The 17,611-nt window shown below is 40.7% G+C and overlaps 1 protein-coding gene across 1 annotated transcript in view; it reads right to left on the bottom strand.

Moving 5' to 3' along the window:
- The window catches only part of uvrag (UV radiation resistance associated gene), a 122,124-nt gene that overhangs the window by 48,860 nt on the left and 55,653 nt on the right, over positions 1 to 17,611 (bottom strand). The gene's annotated exons all lie outside the window — the stretch shown is intronic.

Genomic DNA, 17,611 nt, shown 5'->3' with positions numbered 1-17,611 from the left:
CTGCACTAAAGACTAGTCGGTGTTCTGAATAAATACTAACAGAACAATGAAAGCTCCCAAACCACCTGAAAAACCACAAAACAAGCTTAGCTAATGTTAGCTGCATTTTGCTCACAGACGCTCAGACCTGCTTGGGTCAGAGTTTTCAACGGTTATAATTTTCTCTACTTAAAGAAAAGGTTCAGGTTCAGGACATGTGAATAAACTATATTCTGAAGTTTAAATAATGAACTGTCTGCTCACTTCAGGCTTCTGCCATGAACAGGATGTCCTAAAATCTGCCAGTATTGTTAAATGGGAGGGTATGAACTGTAAATATTCTGATCATATTTTCTGCCATGTTATCCCAGTCACTGAAAACACCCAGACGTGAGAGTAAACCCCTGACAGCTGGGGATCATTCCCGCCCTCAAATAAATGTTATCAGGATGTTGTTAGGACTAGCGTGTAAAAATGGAGTCTCTGCAGCCAGTAGGGCCACACAGCCATCAGCTCTTCAGTCATCGTGTTTTCTCGACGTGCAGCGAGGGTCCAGAGAGAGCGGCCTGCCAGAGGTCGTATCTCAGCGATAGGAAATAACTACCAGAGAGAGGAAGAACAACAAAACAGGCATTCCCCTCACACGGCTGGCATTCACAATATCACTTCCCCACACGCAGATAGGATTTGTTTGCCGATGAACACGCATGAGAAGGAAAACAAAACCATGTCCAGCACACACACGCAAAACACACACACGCACACACACACACACACACACACACACACACACACACACACACACGGACTCCATCACAGCGGAGTGATTAATGACCGCTGTCCGCTGTGTCTGAAATCACACTGGAGAGACTCTGGTTCACCAAACACCAGGAATTCCTCCAGGGGACGTCCACTAAAGTTAAATATATTATTACACATCAGCGGGGAGGATGGAGGGAGGAAGCAGAGGGGGGCGGGGGGGAGAGTGGGGCCGTGTGTGATTAAGTTAGCACATTTGATCATTTTTTATTTAATCTAATGTGACCACCTCTGTCCCGCTGAGGGTTGTTGAAGGAGACCAAGAGGACTGGAAATAAACATTCAAATGTATTCTTTGTGACACTGAGGGGATTGTAGAGGCTCTGTTTTCACTTTGTTTTCTATTTCTTTCTCTTTGTTGTTACTTTTATCACTTCAAAACATTTTCATTTCGGCTAAGTACCCCCTGATCTGTGCTGAATGTAAAAGGCTCTGTAAAGAGGCACGACACAACACTTACATATCAGGGTCTGACTGACTAGAAAACAGCTTCATATGTGTGCTGCTGTCATCAAACTGTTGGATCATTTCTCCTGGGAAAAAGGCACAAAGCCTGAGGATGATTGAAATTGTGCATTCAAACATATTCTTCCCGACAGTGAGGTGGTTTTTAGAATCCATTTTTTTTCTTGTTTTTTTTTTTTTTCGGTTATATTGCGACAAAAAATCTGTCTTGATTTTCCTCAAACAATCAATGATTTCTGTCCGTCCTTCATGCTTGCTTTATATTCTATATAGATTTATAGTGTAGACACCTGTTGTCCAATCATAATGTTTCTACCAAGACGATAACAAATGGGTCTAAAACATTTTCAACGAGTTCAGCCACGTTCCCCCTGACAGGCACAGAAAAACATTTAGTAGGAAAAAATGAGTTTCATAAAAAAAGGTCTGAATATGACATAATATTGTGTCTGAAAAACACGTCATAATGTGTTTATTTCAAGTTAAATTCTACCAGAGAAAGGTCGACACCTGGGGAGGATTATAAATGAGCATCAGAATAAACTCTTATGGACGCTGTCTGGATTTTTTTTAAATTTTTGTTTTGACTTTGTTTTCCACTTCACGCTGAGTTTTTGTTTCACTGTTTTTCTGTTTTGTTTCAACCACACATCTATTGTCTAAATATTCCTCTGGCACCCATTAATTTTTACAATCTGGCTCCATGCACGTATTTGAACACAGAACTATCTCTAGTCCAAGGAAAGGGGATTTTTTCCAAAGTGGTTCTTAAACTTTCAAATTAAGCTGTCCACACACTAGACGAGTTGAGGCCCGGTTTACTCCCCACGATCATCGATTCAAGACTTGTATCAGATGGTTTTGTCCAAAGAATCCTCAAGTGTTGCTACAATTACTTCACTGCTCCCGATCAGAGCCCGCCTGATCTGGAATCGAAAATATCAAACGTAACCTGCAGCAGCCGATGGGAGCAAGCAGACCTGGAAGTGTCACCGAGCAGATTTCATACTCTGACTACTCGCCCCTCAGCAAATTTAAAAAAGCTGCACATATCTTCTCAGCCAGGATCTCATCTGTATTGTTTTTCTCACTTTCTGTTTTTTGCTGCAAAACAAAACACACAGCAGGAAAGCCAGCTGAAGATGTCGACTGTCCTTATTTGATGTTCTTCTGAAATCACGTTTGGTCACGCAAGTTTCTGTGAGAACTCGTGTCTGTGAGTCGTTACTAAAAGCTGCTGAATGTGGTCTCCAGGTCTGGCCAAGGCCTCTAGTGTGTGCATTTGAGGATTATCATTTTTAAAAACGGCAACTGTACTTATGTCTGTGGTCTCCCATGTTTTTAAAATTGGTATTGATTAGAAAATCATCAAGTGTGTGTCCAGCTTTATGAACACTGACTTCAAATATTTGTTTCTCAGCCAGGTCTCCTTCAAGTATTGCAAAAAAACGTTTTGGGTTAGGGTAAAATCCAACGCTTTGTTTCATACACAGCAACATCGCCCCTGACAACACGTCAAGATGAGGAGCCGGCTCTAACAACTGAAGCCAATTTCTATGAGGAAAAAAAAAGTAAGAAGCCTCGGAAGACTTGAGAGTAATATCAAAACATATTCTCGACTGAGTAAAACACTCTGTTTACTCTGTTTTCAGTTTAATTTCTGTTGTCTCAATTCTCCTGATTTCCACCTGCCGTTCAATAAAAAAGGGGCTTCATGCTGATATATAATGACATCTAACCACTTTTGTCCCTCAGAGAAAACTACAACATAAAAAGTAACACAAACATAAAGCACTGAAGAAGAATTGATTTTGCTGTCAGTAAATGTGACTCTTTTATCCTTCAGTGTTCATTTGAGTCTCTCCTGACCCCTGAGACAGTTCAGCTTCTTTCAGCAGAAAAAAGTCAGTCCTCTGTGTATTATAGAGCCAAAAGGAAGACCGGACAGCGAGGGGACGGACGGCCATTTTTAATGTCTCAGCCAGCAAGCGGTGTAAACCGACGCAATCTTCTGCACTAAACAGGATGGAATATATTACAATCCTGCAGCTCTGTGTATGTTCATCAGGCTGCACGGATGAAACAGAAACAAACCAGAAGATTCACACAAAGACTGGAGACTGTTTATCACACTAACTCTGCAAACTCGTCCACTCCGCTTATGCTTTCATTTGACTTTGTTTTACTTAAAACTCAAATAAAATCATCTCCATCACAGCAGACCTCTGCAGGTTTCTTCACTTTTCCCTCATCAAGCCGTTTCTTCCGTCAACACATCCCTCTCTCTGTTTCACTCCCCTCAGTGGCAGCTCGGTTAAAGGCTCGTGTCCGCGAAATGAACACAGAAAACTGATTATGACAGGTAGCATAATCAGCACGCCCTCTCACTCTGCGGCCATCCAACACACTGATTACTGAAACATCAAATCTGCTTTCATTTAGCAAAATGTACAACTCTCCATGCAGCGGGCGAAACGATCAAAAATAAGACAGCAGCTAAAGTAAATCTGTCACTTCTTTTCCTTTTTCATCAGAGCCCTCTCACCACCGGAGAGGTAACGTGCGAGTGCTGCCTGTGTTGGCAGACACAAATATGTAATTGATAGTGGAGCCCTGACACTGTAAAAAGGCAAAACGCTGCATCTGAGAGGAAAGTCCCCTGTTTTTATGAGTGAGGAGGATGTATGTGCAGCCCCCCGGCCTGCCAGCTCTTTAACTGCAGGGTCTAGACACAGAAAAAAACCACAAAATATATACACGAGGAGGGACGGCTGTTAAAAGGCGGAAACAACCAATAACCACACAGCGAGCTGATGAGAGAAGGAGCAGGAAGTTCTTCGCTCTGTCTTCCTGTCCGTTTCCTTTTTTTAAAAACACACATTGCCCGTGCTTCTTATTCCTGTTGAGGGATCTTTAAATATAAGTCTGAGTTATTAATCTTTCATCTTTGAGTGATCCACCATCTCTCCTGTGTCTACACGGTCTGTCTGGACTGCACCCCGGGGCCTCCTAGCAGGTGTCAGCAGCACATGACATCTTTTACAGCCTGTGGTTAAATGGACACATTTGTGCAAACACAAGACATGAGCTTAGGAGAAACCAAGGACTCCAGTTAAAGCTTTGTGTGGTCACGTGCTTCGTAAAAACAGGCTGTTTAAAAGGTACATTGGTGTCCGGACTTTTACAACACTTACAGAACAACAGAGGAGGGAAAAGAACCCTGAACCCTGAAGGAACAGAACCCAACATGGAACCTCTGTACATCCTTTTTTGTTTGGATAATCTAAAACAATAAATACAAAAACATTAAAGTTAGGGCTTTAATTCTTCACTTTGTAAGCTTTTATTGTCGTGACAGGACAGGAGATAGAGTCAGAAACCAGGGAGAGAGAGAGAGAGAGAGAGAGAGAGAGAGAGCGAGAGAGGGTGGGCAATGACATGCCACAAGTTGGATTTGAGACCCGGGACGCCTGCTACTTTGAGGACTAGAGCCTCTGTACATGTTGCCCGCAAACTAACCACAAGGCAGCGCCCCAGAGCATTGTTTTTTTTTTTGCAACAGTAAGCTTAGTCCTCCGTCTTTCATGTACTCATCATGAGTTTCTCAAGAAGATCCCAACATCAGTTCTGATCCAGGTGCAGGAGTTTGTTGTTTGCATAATTATACTTTAATTGATATTAAATAAAAATTCAAAACCTCTTTCTTGGAGGGTAACTTCTAAACTTTCAGAACCTTGGAACTGTAAAAACGTGAGGAATTTGAAGCATTTAAGGGAAATTCTGAGATGTTAAAGCTCCTGTGAGGAACTTTTGGTTTGTTTTGATTTTGAAGGCTTTCAAAAAACTTCAAAGAAAGGATGTTTGGGTAAGCATAAATACAAGTGTAGGCCCTGGTGGACTATCAGTTTTACAGGTTAAAATGACCTCTGTCTCTACAGGTAGCCATGTTCAAATCAGTCTATAAGAGAAAAAAGGAAACAGGGTGAGTGGGGTCTTCCGTTGTAAGCCTCAGAGAGTATGTATATTTACTTATGTGTTTTATATCATCGGCTGCTCTTTGTTTCCTCTTTGGCTCATTGGATTAACCGCAGGTGGGTGGTCGCACTCAGCTTTACTGAATATAGAAGAACACGGAGCAGAGTCCCGGTGACTGGCTGACCTGCTGTAATGTACACACAGGCTGAGGGGCTCCACATGTGTTGGCTCGGCTGTTTACACGTCCTAATTAATACTCTGAATGTGCAAAACAACAGTTCTGCCTCACATGTTAGAGACAAGGCTGGGCCAGTAAAAAGAGAGGGGGGGGGGTGAGTTTCTCAACGTCTTTAAAGTGAAATTTCGAACAGCGAGGGGTCATAAATCATCTGCACCTGCTTTGTAAAAAAACACCCGCCTCACAACTGTCAGAGCTCTAATGGCAGCGGTTACTTTATAAATCATAGTGAGCTGTAATTTTCAATATCTGAGAAATGATTACACTGAGCATCTGTCACTGAATGCTATTTTAATGACCGCTGCTGCACTAAAGACCCCCGTTTAACCGTTTCACCATCTTAGTCTACGCTGTTAAAGCGTCTCCTGAGTGATGTGGCGGTTCCTCTCTCTGTCATTCTGGGTTTTCATCACCGCTGTTAAGAATATCCAGGAGTCCCCTGAACCCTGGTCCAAACCCCCATGCTCTCATTATTTCATTCCTTTGTTTTCTACTATTGTTTTCTTCACAAGCAAAGATGATGAGTACGGGATCTATCCGACTAGCAGCACCCTAAAGAGAAGGGCTATACACATTTATTGAGCTGATCCCTCAGGTGCAGTTATCAAACACTTGTGGAAAAGATATATAATGAAGACAAGACGGTCACTCAACTGGAAAGTAACTGAGCATGTAGGTGCATCACCGCCTGACACTCTGGAGAGTGATGATGATTGTTGTAATCCATGTAGTGCCCCTTTCTGGTGAAAGAGAACAGCTAGTGTAATACAATGAACCTCAGATGAAATGCTATTTGACTGGTGGATAAAACTAGTTTAATTGGCGCATATCTGGGATAAAATTAGCGGATACCGTTAATCACTTGATTCGCTAATATCAACCAAAATTATCGGCCGGCCGTTCACAGGCCAACAATTTCAGCCAAAGTCCATCACTTCATCAGAAACACATAATTAAAAGAATGGCATGCTATCTGAGCTTAAATCAAAAGATTAAAGATAAAAGATTCAAACAAATATTTAATAATCCACATGCTAACTTCTTCTGTAACATTGTACTAGAGCTAAATGACAGCATATCATTGACTGAGTCTAAGAAGCCGATGTAGCCATTGTTACATCCTGTATTAGTTTGTGAACTGCTGTTTTGATGCCTCAAGTTAAGAATTTTAGCTGCCGCCATCTTGTTTTTTGGAGCCAGAGGTGACCATATTTGGATAGAAGGTAGATACATATTGGCCATGTCTCATTTCCATGGTAGCATCCTTCGAAGGATCCGGCCTTTGTAGCCTGTTGGAAGGATGCTGCCCCTGTATTGGCCATTGTTATGTCTCTATCTTGGTTGGTGGGACGCAATGGTAAAATGTTTGAAACAATCTCTGCACACCTGAATGTGTGACAGGTGCATCAGAAGAGGGTAAAACTTATAGACAATGAGAAAGGCTCCCTTTACTCCCTTTACTGTCGCTTTATGATGAAATATTTATTTGATCATTAATCGTTTCCGTCTAATGAAACGTTTGTGTCAGCATAAAGCGAGACAGTGTGCAGGAGCCTTTCTCGTAGTCTTCAGGTTGCTATTGTAACAATTTTCTAATCACAGATAGACACGGCTTAAAGCACAGTGTTATCCTGTGGTTTGCTTCAAATCGAATCTTAATTATAAAACAAACTTCATGCTGTAATTAAGAAGGCTTTGAACGAGAGATTGAGATCGTAAACTCATTAGAGAAAATGTCTACTGTGTTAATAAATCAAGTGAGGTCATTTCCTCATCTGCTTCCATTTAATCAGACTCAAAATAACCAGTGGAGTCATTTTCAAAGTGAAGAAAATGCATCCACTCCTTATATGGTCAATGCACCATGGGCGTGATAATGATGTCAATGTCAACAAACTGAGGGGTCTCCTGATACATGACGAGACGTAAATAAAACAATGCAGAAGCAACAGAGTCCGCTACACGATGCTATAATGAGAAAGTTGACTTTATATCAATGCTTTGTGTAGTTCAATGGAACAACAATATCAACACAAGAGTGGAGAAGAACATACGAGCAAACACAAAATGTAATGCAGCTTTTTAATTACATGCCCAGAGTAGCAGTCTCGTGCTTTACACTCTATGAAACCGTGCACCGGTCACTACCCTCTCCCACTCGCTCGAGGTGTATACTCAGTGTTACATCCTGCTGTGTTTTCACATCAGCCCACTCGGAATACATGCCGAAAAAATACCAGGCGTCTGTCAGGAGAAACTCTGGTTGAAGTCCGAGTGAAAAATGTAGATGTTTGTGTTCACACATGCAGCTCCTCCTGCAAATATCAGGAGTTTTTCTGCAAGTTTGAAAGCCCTACATGATTGAAATATTCTGTTGACATAGAGAAAAGCTAATGATAAACTACGACTTTAACATCTCCTTGAGCTGTTTGTCTGGTAAGTTTATGTAGGTCATGAATTGTGCAGGCCCTGTAATTACAGCAAAGGCCAATGTAATAAAATTATTATTTTTTATTTGTTATGTTCTTGTTGCTTTGCAATAAGTCAAAACCCCCTGCTGTTTTATGATAATTGCATGCTGTGGACTCACTTGCTCAGGTATGCACCTCACTTCCACACTGACACTCCACACGTGCAGAAATATTATGCTATAATCAGCAGTGTTACTGAAAGGTGTGGATGTGGTCGAGTATGATTACTGCTTCAGGGTTAAGAGTGAATAGTCTGCTCAGTTCAAAGCCTCAGCAGACTAAAGATGAAAGTCCTGAGTCATGCTTGCACCTGTCTTCACAGCATGCTAACATCTGATTTTACTGCGCATGGTTGGTTTATTTCAGCAGATTATTTATTTTATTATATATATTTATTATATTTTATTATAAGTCCTTTTTTCTGCTGTTGCATTTTCAAAGGATATCTATGAAAATAATTTGCACAAATCTAGTTTGGAGTGTTTAATGTTGGGAATTGAACAACTCTGGGAAATTCTCAAGCATTTGTTTGAACACTGAGCAGTCTGCTGGACACTAAACAGATTCAAGAAGAGACTTTAACTAAGGGAGGCTCAATATTAAGATGTAAAAACTTTAGTTATTACCCACCTTTTTCTAATATCAAGCAAAGAAACCCTTCTCATTAGAGCTGCAAACATTAATCCATAAACTTATTAGTCAATCTGAAGATTTGACATTTCATAGACTCAAAGATAAATTATTCTTAAAACAATTGTCAGATTGATTGATAATAAAAAGCTGTTATATATGCAGTCCTATGTTATTTATATTATTTCTACTATTACTATAGGATACGATACAACGTTATATGTTACATTACGACAAGATATGATACGCTCGTGTTACGCTACGTCGTGTTACATTACGATATGACACGAGATGACACTATTCGTTACGGAACGATTTGTTGCAATGCAATATACGATACGACACGATATTACACTATACGATACAATATGTTGTAATGCAATACGGTCCAACACGATATGAAACTATACAACATGATACGCTACAATGCGATACGATAAAACACGACGTGATATGAAAATATATTTATTACTTATCATTGCGATGTGATGAGTAACGTTGCGATACGATATGATACACTTTATCGTCTGTAGGAATATTTATCTGTGTAACTTCAGTGCTGCACACATCTTGCCTTCTTAGACTTTCCCAGATTGCCAGTTGAATTCCTTCATCATGGAGTATCCTTCAGAGAGCCATTCAGCACAGATGCTTCTTGTTATCTTTTTAATGAAGTATGGACAAAAGAACCAGCAGTGGTGGACCAGCAGGGCTCCCAGATGAAGGGATACATATGAAACTAACCTGTCAACCTGAGAGACACTCCCTGACTTCTTCTGAACTTTTTATAAACATACCATTCCTGTTATTGTCCTTGAGTGATTGGACAGACGATTTTAAAAGACAAGTAAACAGTCCGCACGGTCCCAGGACACCTTTGTAGTTGACTTCAGAGTAAATAATGAGCCATTTGTAGATATTGATTTAAGCATTCTGGCTCCAAAGTTGATCATCTCCTTCATCACTTTAGAGAAAAAAGCTCCTGATCCACTACCAAACATGTGTGTATCACACTGTTTACACAGCAGGATCACTCCTGTGATTCCTGATGGTGTGCAGTCTTATAAAGCTGTTAACATCTTTAATTCATTATTTTTTGTTGTACTAAATTTAATATGAAAGGGAGGCTGAAAAAGCACCAAAAAAAGAAACATGTTGATTTCCAGATGTAGCTGTTAACTGTGACTCTGAAGTTTTGTCAACTTAATGAAACAAAACCGTAGAATATTTTCAAATATCACAAAGTTAGAGATGATGTTAATTTGATTAAATTAAAAGAGTCATGGATTAATAATGAGAGGATATCATAGGAGAATGAAATAGATACATTTACAACTATGATATGATTTGATATTTTAATAACTGAACCAGAAATTTACCAGTAATTGAAAATAATCAAATATATTTGATATAAGAAAAACGAAATGCAATACTCTCCGAAACTTTTTCTTAGTAAAAGATGTTTAAGGGGAAAATGTTTGCCTTCATTAGGATCGGACTGTGTAGAGGTACAGCAAGTGTTGGGAGGAGAGAGAGGGTGATGACATGCAACAACTGCAGAGGGTCAGACTCAAATCAAGGACGACCACGAGGACTGTGGCCTGGGGTCGTAAATGTATTTTTCTTCATTATTTAATTCATATTTAAATGATTACATTGGGAATTGTATATTTTGTTTTGTGTTTTTGCTTTGGTGTGTTTGCATTTGCATGTCCAACCCAAACATCATGCCAATAAAGCCAACTGAAGAGAGAGAGGGGGGGAGAGAGAGAGAGAGAGAGAGCGAGAGAGAGAGAGAGAGAAGAGAGAGAGAAGAGAGAGAGAAGCGAGAGAGAGGGGGGGGTGAGATCCAGAGAGTTGGGATAATGTAAAGATGAAATATGGTCCTTGTTGATCCTGTTATTTAATCATTGGTTATTGATTTTGTTGTGTAGCACAGGTCGTGGTGAAACAATAAGGTGACACATTCAGATAAAGAATTATCTTAAACAAATACAATATCATTGATCCGCATTCTCAAAAATTGGTTTAGCAGCAAAAATAACTCTAACCTCTTCAGATCAAATAGAATAGATTGTTTTCAAGCATATAACTCAAATGAACTCACTTTTTCACTACTATTTAATCACTTTAAGTGGAACGCTCAACAATCCAAACTTTCCTTCTGCGTGCGTGTGTTTTCCTGTATTATGTGTCTTTTAGCAGGATGTTAAGCGTGCCCTGCAGCCTCACAGAGCTCCGGGTGCAGTCGCCCCTCTCCTCCTGTGCACATGGTACATGTTAAGAGACATGAAACCGCTGAAGCCCCGGAACAATAACCTCTTTTCTTGGAGCTCACAGGTTGCACACGTCTTAACGCTGCCCGCCCCTCCCCTGGCATTCCCGCTCACTGCTTCCACTAACTGTTACTTTTGTGTTTGAACCGAGCAGTGATGTGTAAATCCCACTTACATACATTTTTCCTTTATGATAAAGACCTTAAAAAAAATCTGATTTGCCTCAATACTTTGGGGGGACGAATGTTTGTGGCAGCGCTTGCTGTTTTAATGGCTGAGCTCTGGACTCAATCAGACACTGGACATCTGGATCACATCTCCCCAGTTCTCCCAGATGCAATCAGAAGCAGTGGAACTGGACTTTATACAGGACTGAATGTGGGCGCAACATGTCGTTGGAGCCTGCTGATTTCAGAGAACATCTCCCACAGGGTGGACGGTGATTCTGTGATAACCAAAAATGGTCAAATAACACAAAGTACCAAACAGAGCAGCGATATTCCACACCTTTCTTCTGTGGCCAGATTTAAACTCTGTCCTGAGCCAAAGTGCTGGAGGGTAATGCAGCCCTGATCACCACATGCCCTGACTGGAAAAATATCAGACTATATGAAATAAGGCAGCCATTACTCTAACCTGAGGAGCAAAGGAATAAAGTGACATGAGCCAAACTCAAAAGATAAAATACATTCAAAGTCTTCACACCACACTGAGGACACATGTTTTTACACTTCAGTTAGCAGGCTGGGCTGTACAGTGTACAGAGATTTGATGGACTTTTTTAAAGGCTTTGGAATAAAATACCCATGAGGTATTTTTTGATCAGGGTTCAAATTTCCATTTTAATAACTCTATACTCTTCATGAATCATGACTCAAATTTCCAGAGTTCTTGATAAGATATTTCCAAGAAAAGGAGAATTAATATGTAACTCTGAATCCTAGTGTTTAAAATGGGTACTGCAGTCCAAATTCGAATCATTGTAGAGAGCTGTCTCCCCCCGCCCCGATGCTCACACAGGTTGCCATGTGGTGGACACTGAAGCTTCAGTGTTTATCCAGCTCTGCATCAGTCTGTAAACCTTTCTGTGTTCTAACCTCTCTCCATTTTTCAAAAGCATCTCCAATATTGATCCTAGTTTGAGCACGTTTCTGCTCGTGGAGCTTATTAGAAACATGCAGAGGATTTTTAGTTCGGGTACAATCACTTCTATCTGAACCACTTCTCTTGCCCGCTTCCATCACTGCAACACCTGCTGGTTATGCATGTCTGATCATATAGTAAGCTCACTTTATCATTTCACTCACTACATATCTTACATACTTTACTTACTTTGGACCTTTAAGGAACTCTCAGTTTGTACCATGTATCTCTTTGCTGATTTGTCCTGTACATAAGTAGTGTTTTCTGTAAAAAAAATAATTAATTCAGTAATCCAGATGAATCAAATTCAACCTGTTTGCATATACTGTTAACAGGAAATTGTGTGATTGACAGTGAAGAGACAAAGATTTGAGGTATGAAAATCTTGATCCAGACTACGTACTGCAGAAAAGCTTTTTCTAGCATAAAAAGAAAAAAATAACATTCATTCCACTGCAAACACTATTTAACTCAGAGGGCCTGCAGTGCAACATGCAACCAAAGCAACATAAGGTTTCTATGTGCATGCCATTATAACTGAGTGACTGCCTGCTAATCCCACCACGCTTTGAGAAACGGATCCCCCGCCACCTCACTTATCACCACCAGTTGCCTCTTTCTGACACTTTAATCACCGCTTTTTTGTACACTTTCAGAGTTTGGCTGCTTGCTTTCCGTCTGCACACACATCATTCTGCTGTGTGTCTGCAGCCCGTTGGGGACTCAGGGGTCATAAACATTTGCAGGGGGGTGGGGTGCACGATTTTTTCTGGAGAGTTTGGCCTCTCTCAGGGACACCTCAGGGCGACGCTTGTTGGGTTTGATAAACTGCCACAAAGATTACTAGTTTATTTTTTGTTGCAGGATGCTTAAGTAAATATCCTGCATAATAGGAAGGACACTGACTGATGTGGCTCCCAGTCCGCCTCTCCAGCTGTTGTCATGACAGGACCAATCCTGCTTTGGTTACAGGATACAGATAAAGGTAAGAGCGATCATTCAAGTCATTGGACGTCTGGATGAGCTAAAGTTAGCAGAAGCTTGGCGTGCAGCGCCTCAAGTCCTGCCGAGGAAAATCAAAGAAACAGTATTTTTAAATGTGAAACTGCTTCATTTAGTGTTTTTTCATCACTCAGTCGGGTTGTTTTGGACAGTTTGAGACTTTGCAATATTTTGGCATCTGGTAGAAACCAATTACAAGATGAAAACTGAATGAATCCTAAACTCTTAACTGACCTAACGTCATTAATCACATCAGAGCCTCTCCTCACACCCTGTGTCCACTGAAGAGCCCAAGGGACGCGCTCATTTTATTCTACAGCTTTAAGTATCCTTACTTAGAAAAAGAGAGGGGGGGGGATAAAAAATGTGTCAAAGAAAACTTAAAGGCAGAGTCAGCAGGTTTTTCCTGATGTCGCTCAATCATCACCTCTGGGCCTCCATCCATGTGGTGGTGACTGTGTCTGCAGAGACTCTGTCCACTGACTGGATTTTCATGTTTTGGTTTGTTTTGGTTGACACAAGGCAGTTCCGGTTAGGGAGCTGGTGTGTTTCCTCCAGCCAATGACAGCACAAAGGTGAGTTTAGGAGTGGATACAATTCAGCAATTCAATCGGACGCGACTCAATCCGGTGAATATGATGGACATGGACGTATACTGTAGAGGCAAATGCATAGAGAAGACCGGTACCGGTAATCCTTATGAGCAACAACGAGCAGATAAAGCCCGTTCCAAAACAAGGGTGAACCTTGTGTTGGCTTTCACCTGCAGACGTGGAGTTGGTCTGCTTCATGCTGGACAGTCAGGTGCCAAACACCGGCTGTAGGCTTGAAGTGTAGGTACAAGCAGTAAATGTACACACTACGTGATGCAGTGGGTGTGCACTTCCGGGGGGCGATGAGCCCAGGAGGAGGGGCCCAGTTTGAATGTTTCTGTTTACAAACTGCAGCAGACAATGCTACTGACTCCACCTTTAAGTACAGTTTGATAAACTCTGTTGTCCTCATCAGTCATCAGGTTTCTTTAGGCTTCAATCATCATCCTCACGCCTAAAACTGGATGTTTGTCCAATAATATACCATGCTTTACACTGGTAATAATCAACGTAAAAAAGTTGATTTTCTTCTCCTGTATTTCCCAGCCCTACTGAAAAATGTCTGCCCTGCAGAGAGAAAACAATGGTGAGGCTTTCTGGCCTTCAGTCTGAGACTATAATGACCTGATTTAACGTCAACATGTGGCCTGCTTCTCCTCTCTTACCAATTGAAATAATTTGATGTAATGAGCCTTCTCCAGGTTTCAAATGACCCCCAACTCTCTCTTTACAGCCAATTTAAGTCACAGCAGAGTGCTCTGGGCTCAGACATTTCATTTCACACGTATAAAGGCTCACAAGAGCTTCAAAAAAAAAATGTGTTCATCATTTCCAAGCAATAATCACTTCATAGAAAAGGTGTGATCACCCTTTGCAGTAATATTGTCAGGTAAAATCACAGCACATAAAGAGACTGATATTTTTCTGCTGATATCAACATATGAAGTTACGAAGATCTGTGAGAGCTCTGTTACGAGTACGAGCATGACTCAGGACTTTCTTCTTTATTCTCCTGCCCCCCGTTGCTTTGAACCTACTGAAACGTTCAACTGTAACACCACGGGGGCGATCACATCCACCCACATCCAGGATTATTAGTAACACTGCTGATTACAGCAGAATCGTCCTCATCACTCCGCCTCTCACTCTCATTGAAGGTGGTCCTGCACGTGTGGAATGCCAAAACACTTTTCAGGTGCATACCTGAGCATGTGTGTCCAAAGAGAGGTGTAATCATAAAGCAGCAGGGGTTTTCTAAATACTGACTTGTTGCTTAGTAACAAGAACATAACAAATAGAAACAATCATTTGAAAACATTGGTCTAAAGTGTAATTGAAGTGCACATACTCTTCATGGCCTACAAGAACGTTCCAGATAAAGCCCCGGGTGAGGTTGGATTCTGAGCTTATCATTTTGCTTCTGTCTATGTCAACAAAGTATTTTATAATCATAAATAGTTCTTGGTTCAACAGAAATGATATGGTGCCGGGAAGACAGGAAGCAAAGCGGGCACATCCCTACTGTAGGGGGTCGTAAATAAGCTGGCACTAAATGGGCACTGTGATCGTGGATGATTGGATCATTAAAAAAATAAGAAGAAAGAACTTCTGGATAACACACAATAAAGCTTGAGATGCCTACAACTGAGCAGCAGATGTGTTTTCTGCAAACATAGCCTGAGCCTGTGTAGCACTTTTCTGGTCTTCTGACTACTTCACACACTGATGGCAGAGGTTTCTATGTAAAGTGACCATCAGAAGCAACAAATTCATTCACACACATTCATACGCTGCTGATGAAGCAGCGGGAGCAACTTGGGGTTGAGTGTCTTGCCTAAGGACACATCGGACATGTGGCTGCAGGAGCTGGGGATCGAACCCCTGACCTTCTGGTTGAGAGACAACTGACTCTATCAACTGAGCCACAGCCGCCAGAATATAATAGAGTATATATTCTGAGATCAGTCAGCAATATGTTCTCATCTCTCCAAATCCAGAGGCGGAGCTTCAGTGCTGCTGTATGTTCTGTATCACGTGTTGTTTCTGTGCATTGATGTACGATAATGAACTCCAGACATTCACATCTGAAGTGTTACAACTGCAGTCACAGAAAACGAAACCAGCAAAGCAATTTTTAAAGGAATGTGATTGGTTAGGAAAGATCTGAATGTACTGTAAGTATTAATCCCTTGAGACTTAGATTTTAGAAGTTAGAGGATTCAACCACATGAGTTTGCACCAACCAGATGTTGGTCTTGTTGGAAAACAAACATCCACTACTTACTCTACAGATATAGATAGGTAATGGATGAGATTAAAGGGATTTGTCATATTCAGGCTGTAAAGTAGACATTGTTTTATTCAGACAGGTTGGTGGATGAACTGGCAAACTTCCAGAGATGGAGCTTATCTCTGCGGTTGGTTTTGGTTCAGTGAGTTTTAATGACCTCAGAATCATTTTAAAGATTAAATCAAAATAAGAAAGGACGCATTGAACCTTATTAATTCCATATGTGAAGGTCAGAGGAACGAGCAAAGTTTAAGGTGACCTGAGAAAGTCACATGAATAATGTCACCGAATGATCTTGACTAATTGATCTGAATCTGATTATGAACAGAAAACTTCAGCTACCAGCAGCTAATAGAAGACAGAAGAGGACAAAACGATCCCTTTTGTTCCCATTGACGAGGAAGAAAGAAGAACTAACAGACTACCTAAGAGTTGAGATCTCTGACAGAGGAATCCAGACACCTCTGAGCTGGTAGGTGTACTTTTTAAAAAACATTTTGCAGCAGGTGGTGGGTGACATAAAAAATACCTTTTGTAAATTTTAAAGAAATGTTTTATTATCAGAGCTGTTGACAGTTTGACCGTTCCTGCCAACCAAACTAAAACATGCTGTTTATGAATTTCATTAGATGTTATGACTCCTTTTCCTTTATGTGGATTTGACTGCAGATGATTTGGTTTAAAAGGCTTCGGTCAGTAAGCAGTAAATCCTCTATTAGGCGAAATTACAATCCCACATACATACAGTACTGAGCATTACTCTGGATTGTATGTAAACATTTGAAACATTGATATTTGAAACTTAGGACTGTGATGGAATTTCTGTAACTCTGTAGATGTACAGACATTGAGCTCATTCCCGGGGCTTTATTGGCAGACGTTTTCCCATCTGCACTCCTGAAAATATCTAGATCATTTTATTCCTGCATTCCCCGTATGTGAATGTGAACAGATATTTTATGTGTGTGTTTATGATTTTGCCTCAAGGTGATGTCCTCATAAAAGCAATTAGCAGGTTTCAACATCACCTGCACACACTTTTATATGACTGGCTCTTAGTTACAGTGCTCATTATAACATTTACCTTCTTGCACGTGTGGAATGTCAAGTTACAATTAAGGTGCATATCTGAGCATGGGTGTATACAGTTTGGTAATTATCATAACCTAGCAGAGTTTATAAATGTTGACTTGTTGCATAGAAACAAAAACATTAAAAAAATACAAATAATCATTATATCACCTCAGCCCTTCTGTAATGACAGTGCCTGTGCAATTCACCGCCTATATAAACGTGCCATGCAAAGCGCTCCAGGGAAGGTTAAACTGTAAGTTTCTCTATGTCAATAAAACGTTTTGTTTTTTTATGATTATGACGTCATGATGCTTTGACTCAAAGCGGTTAAAAACAGCTGTAGCCTATTGGTTAGTGAGCTTGCTCCATGTACAGAGGCTGTAGTCGTCCAAGCGGGAGGCCCGGGTTAGAATCTGACCTGTGGCTCCTTCCCTGCATGTCATTCCCCACTCTCTCTCTGTCTCCCTGATTTCTAACTCTATCCTATCTCTAAAAAAAGGCATAACATGAACAGCTGCTTTTAATTTTCTTTCACTTGTTTTGTATTTTTGTGCAAAACCAATAAACTAAACTAAACTGGTCATGATGTAACACAAGTTAGTAACCATTTAACACATTTCAAATGTTCACAAAGCGTCCTATGTTCTGCATTTCAA

This window comes from Labrus mixtus, chromosome 14 (assembly GCF_963584025.1).
Source record: "Labrus mixtus chromosome 14, fLabMix1.1, whole genome shotgun sequence".
Classification (NCBI taxonomy): Eukaryota; Metazoa; Chordata; class Actinopteri; order Labriformes; family Labridae; genus Labrus; species Labrus mixtus.
The sequence above is the reverse complement of the archived record's forward strand: the minus strand, read 5'-3'. Positions and strand labels throughout refer to the sequence as shown.